The 7,266-nt window shown below is 43.8% G+C and overlaps 1 pseudogene; it reads right to left on the bottom strand.

Moving 5' to 3' along the window:
* Nucleotides 1-1,808: 1,808 nt before the first annotated feature.
* Nucleotides 1,809-1,926, bottom strand: LOC134898465 (5S ribosomal RNA; annotated as a pseudogene).
* Between the last annotated feature and the right edge of the window lie 5,340 nt (nucleotides 1,927-7,266).

The raw sequence follows: 7,266 nt of genomic DNA, 5'->3' as shown, positions 1-7,266 counted from the left end.
TAATTTTGGCCATGGAGCTAGGGGATTATATGGTATCCCTGGATATACAGGATGCTTACCTACATTTTCCTATAGCACTATCCAACCAGTGCTATATCAAGTTCGCTATCCTCCAACAGCATTTTCAGTTCCAGGCCCTACCTTTTGGGTTAGCCACAGCCCCCAGAGTATTTACCAAGATTATGGTGGTAATGGCAGCTTATCTCCGCCAGCAGGGGATAAGAATTTTTCCATACAGCGATGATCTTTTAATCCTGGCACAGTCACAGGAATTGCTCCTATGTCATCTGCAACAGGCAATTACGTGTCTGCAAAGGCACGGGTGGCTCATAAATTGGGTAAAATCATCTCTGATTCCGTCACAGTGGATGACTCACTTGGGGGCTGTACTGGATTCAAATCTTCAGAGAGTAATTTTACCTCTGAACAAGATATCCAAGGTTCAGTCAAGGATTCAGGACTTGCTACAAAGTCAAAAGGTATCCATTCACGCAGCAATGCATGTGATGGGATTGATGGTGTCAGCATTTGACATGATGGAGTATGCGCAATTCTACTCGAGGCCTCTGCAGCATCTGATTCTTGCCAAATGGAATGGGTTGCATCAAACGCTAAAAAAGCAGAATATGGTTCTTACGATACAGACATCCCATCTGGGCAAAGGGAGACCTTTTTGAATATCAGATTGTGAAATTCTGACAACAGGTGCCAGTCTCCGGGGCTGGGGAGCAGTATCAGGAAGGTTGTGTTTCCAGGGGAAATGGACCAAGGAAGAAGGTTGCCTGCCAATAAACATATTGGAACTTCGGCCCATATACATGGCACTGATTCAGGCAAAGGACATTCTTCAGGGAAAACCAGTTCAGATCCGCTCGGATAATGCGACAGCAGTAGCGTACCTCAACCATTAGGGAGGAACTCGCAGCCGAAAAACGATGAAGGAGGTAAGTCACATACTAAAGTGGGCAGAACTTCATCATCCAGCTGTGTCCGCAGTGTTCGTTCCGGGAGTCATAAACTGGGAAGCGGATTTTTTCAGTCGACACGCCATTCAGGCAAGCGATTGGGCTCTACACCTGGAGGTCTTCCAGACTCTAGTAGACAAGTAGGGGTTGCCAGAGATAGATCTCATGGCATCCCATCAGAACAACAAAGTTATCGCATGTGGATCAAGAACAAAGGATATTTGAGGAAATAGGGATGACTCCGCACCAGTCAAGAGTGCATACAAGCTTATTAATGAATTAGGACCAGCAATTCACATTTTATATGGCTGATTGCTCACTATTAAACCTGCTGGTGCTGCACCAAAGAGTCAGTAATCAATTTGACGTACAGGGAAAGAAAAAGAAAGAAGACTCTTGGTTGGTGCACTCTTGAAAAAAGGACGTATGTCAGTATGTATAGTGATAGAAACATTACATTTTACTTATTATTAACAATAAAATATAGTCCCCTAGCAAAAAGAGATTAAGAAAACACTAATGAATATCAGTGTGAATGTAAGCGGCAGTGGTGACGGGAGTTAATAATCCGTGTGAACAATCATAAATTGAATTGTTCTGCGCAACCTGTGTGGGCTTGTGCTATCCTGTGCTGCTGGTTAACTATTGTCACAAACCTGATTATCCACATACGAGGTATGGTTCCGATTGTATTAAAAAATCATCAAAGTCACAATCCTTATCCAAACAAAAATATATGGTTAAGGGGCATGTGGATTGGCCGCCAATGGTAAGTGTTGGAGGAGAGTGAAGCAACAGAGTGAATCTGCTGTCAATGTTAGACCAGAGTGTCCCCAAATCTCCAGCCTACTACACAGAGTTTTCTCAGGTGGTCTCCCGCCTGGTACTGGCATGGCCCTATACTGTATAGCTTCCAAGATCGGACGAGATTGGGCACATGCAGTATGGTGTGATAGTAGGTCAAAGAAATACTGAATGCCCTCTCTCCGGAATCATTGATGAGAGTTCGTAAAAAATGGAGATATTGAGAGGAATAGAGCGGGATCTGCTGTTGGTGTTAGGCAATAAGGTAAGCCTACCAGTTGGAGAACTGCCGTAGGTAAGAGTACTGGATCACCAATGAGAGTCCCTGAAAAGGAATACAAGAGGAGTTATCCTCTGATATACCTGTTGGCGGTGAAAAAAACACTCATATGGCCCGATCTAAGGACTGGGGGTAAAATTTATTAAGGCTTAATAAAGCTAGTACCAATTTAGACAAAATTGTACATATAACAATTGCACCTGTGGATAAGCAGTTGTAGTTGTGACAATGGTGCAGTAATCACACGTAAAACACTAAAAAGTTATGACAACACTAATGTATAGGCACTGGGACATGGGATCCAATTTAGACAGAATTATTCAAGTAAGCAATTATGGTTGTGCCAATGGTGTGGTAATCGCACATAAAGCAATAAAAGGATTTACCAGCACTAAATGTGTAGACCCAGGGACATGAGGTTACTTCAGTACCCTCAAAAATAATTTTTTTGCCTGAGGTTGGCATAACCAATGATTTTTAGCGATATCTGTGTGTTGGCATAGGGGTATAGTGGGGCTATGATAGGCGGTGTCCCAAAGGGATATCAGCTGTATCAGTAAAGCAACCACTATCCTTTTTCTTGTGAACAAGCAGCTATGAGACAGGTTTTAGAACAGCACTAAGTATATGAACACAAAACATTGGTGGTCATTCCGAGTTGTTCACTCGCTGCTATTTTTAGCAGAATTGCTAATAGGCTAAAATCCGGCAGTTCTGCGCATGTGTATGCACCGCAGGGCGCACGCGCTAACAATTTCACACAAAACTATGCTATTTTACTCACGGGCGAACTAAGCTTTTCAGTCGCTCTGTTGATCAGAGAATGATTGACAGGAAGTGGGTGTTTCTGGGTGGTAACTGAGCGTTTTCCGGGAGTGTGCTAAAAAACACAGGCGTGCCAGCAAAAAACGCAGGAGTGGCTGGAGAAAATGGGGAGTGGCTGGCCGGACGCTGGGCGTGTTTGTGACGTCAAACCAGGAACTAAACGGACTGAGGTGATCGCAATCTAGGAGTAGGTCTGGAGCTACTCAGAAACTGCAAGGAAATACTTAATAGCAGAATTGCTAATCTTTCGTTAGCAATTCTGCTATGCTAAGATACACTCCCAGAGGGCGGCGCCTTGGCGTTTGCATTGCTGCTAAAAGTAGCTAGCGAGCGAACAACTCGGAATGACCACCTTTGTCATCTCAGTACACTCAAGATATATCTACACCTGAAATTGAAACAAACAAACAAACAAACAAACAAATTGAACAGTGTCTGTGTGTAATCATGGAGAGAATTTACCACTTGCGTATAGATACGAAGGTAGAATTGCCGTGGTTTGCTCAGAGCAGTCGCATAGTCAAACCTATGGAATGAGCAGCTGAAATACCTCTGTAGGTATGTGCTGTCTATAGGTATGCAGTGAGCTCCAAAGTGCTCTTCTCACATCTATAACAGCACATATGAGATTAGGCCCACAAATAGATATACAGTATGACATCAATGTATAGATGACTGAATAAAGCTGTAAAGGATTTATAATAGCTACAATGCCTTCTTATTCAAACTAACTTGTATGGTCTCAAAGATGAATCGCCACTGATCATCAAACCGTTAGTGAGAGGTGTGTCTAAATTGACACATAGGGCTGGTCATACTGTGTAGGGATGAAAGGGTAAAAACAGACTACCTAGGTTCTTACTAATAAGCTTATCCTCTGCTAGCCCCTGCAAACGAGAGATGGACCAGGGGATAGGTCAGAAAGGACCCACTGTGGTAAGAATAGCATGGGCTAAGTAGTGGCCCACCCATCCTAGTTCTATTATTCACTGGATTGTGAGGGGAAAGCGCCACTGATGCCGTCTCAGAACCCAGAAAACACCAATTGTGGGTTGAAGGCCTACTGAGTTGCTGCAGTGACTACTGAAAGAAGTGACAATGGGAAAGTGGAGAGGAAGCCTGCTGATGTTCAGCTAGGGGGACTGCATACTGACTAACATTGACAGCAGAATCACTCAGTTGCTTCACTCTACTCCAACACTTACAATTGGCAGCAAATCCACATGCCCCTTAACCATATATTTTTGTATGGGTAAGGATTGTGACTTTGATGATTTTTTGATACAATCGGACCCATACCTCGTATGTGGATAATCAGGTTTGTGACAGTAGATAACCAGCAGCACAGGATAGCACGAGCCCACACAGGTTGCGCAGAACAATTCAATTTATGATTGTTCACACGGATTCTTCACTCCCGTCACCACTGCCGCTTACATTCACACTGATATTCATCAGTGTTTTCTTAATCTCTTTTTGCAAGGGGACTATATTTTATTGTTATTAATAAAAGTAAAATTTTATGTTTCTATCACTATACATACTGACATACGTCCTTTTTTCAAGAGTGCACCAACCAAGAGTCTTCTTTCTTTTTCTTTCCCTGTATGTCAAGAACAAAGGATCCCAGAGTAATCTTTGTGGATGCCCTGTGGGTGAGATGGGACTTTCATCTGGCTTGTGTGTTTCCTCCAATCACCCTATTACCCAGGGTGGTGAGAAAGATGCAGCAAGGAAAAGATGCCGTGATACTAATAGCTCTAGCTTGACCCAGAAGGCATTGATACATAGATCTGCAGAGAATGTCGATGGATGCTCCACTCCTGCTCCCTCAACGTCCAGATCTACTGATGCAGGGTTCTTGTTATCACAGACATTTGGATCGACTGTCTTTGATGGAGTGGCTCTTGAAACCTCTATCCTGAAGTGAAGAGGAGTCTCACAACAGGTAATTCAAACAATGCTCAGAGCAAGGAAACCTTCCTCAGCTCGCATTTATCACCGATTCACTGAATATGGCAAACCTATATTCATTGGTGCAGTGAACGGAAAATGGACCCTAAGTCTTTCATAGTTTCCAGGGTCTTAGCATTCCTTCAGGCAGGAATGGATAAAGATTTGAAGGTGGCTTCCTTGAGAGTGCAAGTGTCGGCATTGACTGTATGGTTCCAAAAGAAAATTTCCAACTTACAGGACGTGCGTACTTTTTTTCCATGGAATGCTGCATATTCAACCTCCTTTTGTTCCTCCTACAGTGCCTTGGGACTTAAATTTAGCCCTAAAGGCTCTTCAAGTTGCCCCATTTGAACCACTTAATAAATTGGATCTTAAAAGGTTGACAACTAAAGTTCTCTTTCTACTGTCCATGGTGTCAGCTAGAAAAGTGTCAGATTTAGGAGCATTGTCATGTCGTTCCCCATTTCTGACCTTTTTATCCAGATAAAGCAGTTCTCAGAACTAGATCTGGGTATCTTCCAAGGTGGTGTCTAATTTCCATCTAAACAAAGAAATTGTAGTCCTGGCTTTCCAGGTACCGGGTCTTTCTGCGGGAGATGCATCGCTGGACGTGGTCCGTGCCTTAAAGATCTATGTGGATCGTACCAGTGACATCAGAAAGACAGATTCTCTCTTCATTCTCTACGGATTTCTGGCCTGCTGATAAGCAGACACTGGCAAGGTGGCTTCGGATGACAATTTCAGATGCATATTCTCAAGCTGATCTCCCTGTTTCGGCTAATGTCTCTGCTCACTCTACTCGTAAGGTAGGTCCATCATGGGCAGCACAACGTGGTGCTTCAGCAGAACAGATATGAAAGGCAGCCACATGGTCTTACATTAACACATTCATTAGACATTATGCTATGTATACCTTTGCCTCGCATGACGCGGAATTCGGGTGAGGGATTCTCTTGTCCAATCATGAGTGTCCCCACCACTAAATTGCTTTGGGAAATCTCAATATTATCTTGTGGATAACCTGTGGACCCTGCCGGAGAAATATATACGTTATGGTAAGAACTTACCGTTGATAACGGTATTTCTCCTAAGTCCACAGGTTCCACAGGAATCCCACCCTGCCGCACCTGATTTGAGGATCATTTTACTCACTAACCTCTTCCTGCTTGTACGGAAGGGTGCGCATGTGTGTTCTTATCGCCTGATTAGGGCTATCTATGATGCTCCTGCCTTGTGCTTTAGAATACAACTGATTTGCCTGAGCAAGGAGGCAGGGATATATGGACGGGCCCGTTGCATGCTGGGAGGCCGAAAAGCTTTGACTGATTGGTGCAAATACGCTGTCGCTTCATCATATCCCAATGTTATCCTGTGGAACCTGTGGACTTAGTAGAAATACCTTTATCAATGGTAAGTTCTTACCATAAAGTATATTTGCATCACTATAGGGGCATGGCCAGTGCTCTGTGAGCTCTGGCATGCCTACAGTCCCTCTGACTTCCATGAATAGACGCTGCCCCCCCCCCTCTCCCCCCCACAACGGGATACTGCGGCCTGTAAGTGGGACAGTGAGACAGTCCCAAAAAAACGTGACTGTCCCGTGAAAATCTGGACAGTTGGGAGGTATGATATTCCACAGCACAACACAGAGTATATTCAGTTATCGGTTACTGCTCTAGTAGAGCTTACAGTCTAAATTCCCATCCACATGAACACACACACGAGTAGCTTACACATACTGTACTTACCGACTCTCCTGGAATGTCTGACAAACTCCCATAGTTTTGAGGAGTCCCATGGACTCCTGGTAGAGTAGGTTACCCTCCTGTATCCCACTCACTTTCTATTGAAATGGGAAGGACGGGGAGCATAATTCTGAGAATCACTGGAAGAAAGGAAGAACAGAAATGTTGCCAAGTATGAGCTTACAGTACAGTTTAAATAAACTCAGTTGCAACTTGGAGTTAATTGAAATGCAGTAAATATGTTCATGGCCATCTTAACAGCATTGCAGGCCCTGGGCAAAGCAATGCTCTGGGGCCCCTACACATCCATTCAAAGTAATAAATGAAATAAAATATCATAACTTACCCCTCTTGCAGTGCAATGCTGTCTCTCAACGTGATTATATACAGTGAATGGCTGTCAGCGCTTTGATTGGCGGAAAGCTTCAGCCATCCACCGATCAGCATGCTGACAGCCATGCACTGGCTGCAGTCTGGGTTGCAGATAGAGAACGCTGTCTGGCCATTCTGATTGTTTGTAATTCACAATCATAGTGGCTAGCATTCTCTATCTGCCTCCAAAGCTGCTTTTTCACACATGAATGTGTCTTATCCACAAAGTTGTGACTAGGACACACCAGGAGACTGTGCTGATTATTTCATATGCAATACTTGCATATCTATGTGCGTCTGAGTCTCTCAATCTGTATAC

Source organism: Pseudophryne corroboree, chromosome 3 (genome assembly GCF_028390025.1).
Source record: "Pseudophryne corroboree isolate aPseCor3 chromosome 3, aPseCor3.hap2, whole genome shotgun sequence".
Lineage (NCBI taxonomy): Eukaryota > Metazoa > Chordata > Amphibia > Anura > Myobatrachidae > Pseudophryne > Pseudophryne corroboree.
Note: the sequence above shows the minus strand (reverse complement) of the source record. Positions and strands in the feature narration are given on the sequence as shown.